Genomic DNA, 732 nt, shown 5'->3' on the forward strand with positions numbered 1-732 from the left:
GATAGAAAATTACATTTTGAATTTGGGAATCTTTTTGGGGGGGCTTTTGGGAAAAACAGATTGTTTTGCTTTTTTAAAAAATAATTTTGTTTTTGTCTTTTAATCGTTTTGTCCCTTTTAAGTCTGGTAACAATGAGTATTAACATGGCAACCCATTATCCCCTTTGCAAAGGGTATTCTTGGGTCTGATTATCAGGGGGCAGGGTGCCAAAAAACAACTCTTGTAAACAAAAAATTGATGTCCCCAGTTGGGGGTGGTGTTTTTAAAATACATATAAACCTCCCCAAAAAAACAAAAGCCACCCATTTACCCTTCCCCCCCTTTACCTTTATCAAGATCCCCTTATTCTCCTCTTCTCCTGGGGGGTGGATCCATTTTTTTTTCTTCCCTCTTTTTTTGCTCTTTTCCCCCATCCTCTTTAGGCTTCTCCCTTTAATCCATTTTCTCCTCTTCCTTCTCCCCCTGCCGGGGGGGGGGGGTTCTTTCAAGGGGGTTTCCCCCTGGGGTTTGCATCCGGTCACTTGAGGAACTAGACGAAGACTGCCAAAAGTGCTTTCGCTTACCCGGTTTTTTGTGAAAGAACAGGCGGGGCACTTAATAAATTATTTTTGTATTTAAATCCCACGATAAAATGCTAAAGGGGTACTTTTTAAACATGAGATACCAAAAGGAAAAATTTTTTAAATTTGTAAAAGAATCAATAGGGGGTTCTGGGCCTATATTATTTTTTG

Source organism: Penaeus monodon, chromosome 21 (assembly GCF_015228065.2).
Source record: "Penaeus monodon isolate SGIC_2016 chromosome 21, NSTDA_Pmon_1, whole genome shotgun sequence".
NCBI classification, from domain to species: Eukaryota; Metazoa; Arthropoda; class Malacostraca; order Decapoda; family Penaeidae; genus Penaeus; species Penaeus monodon.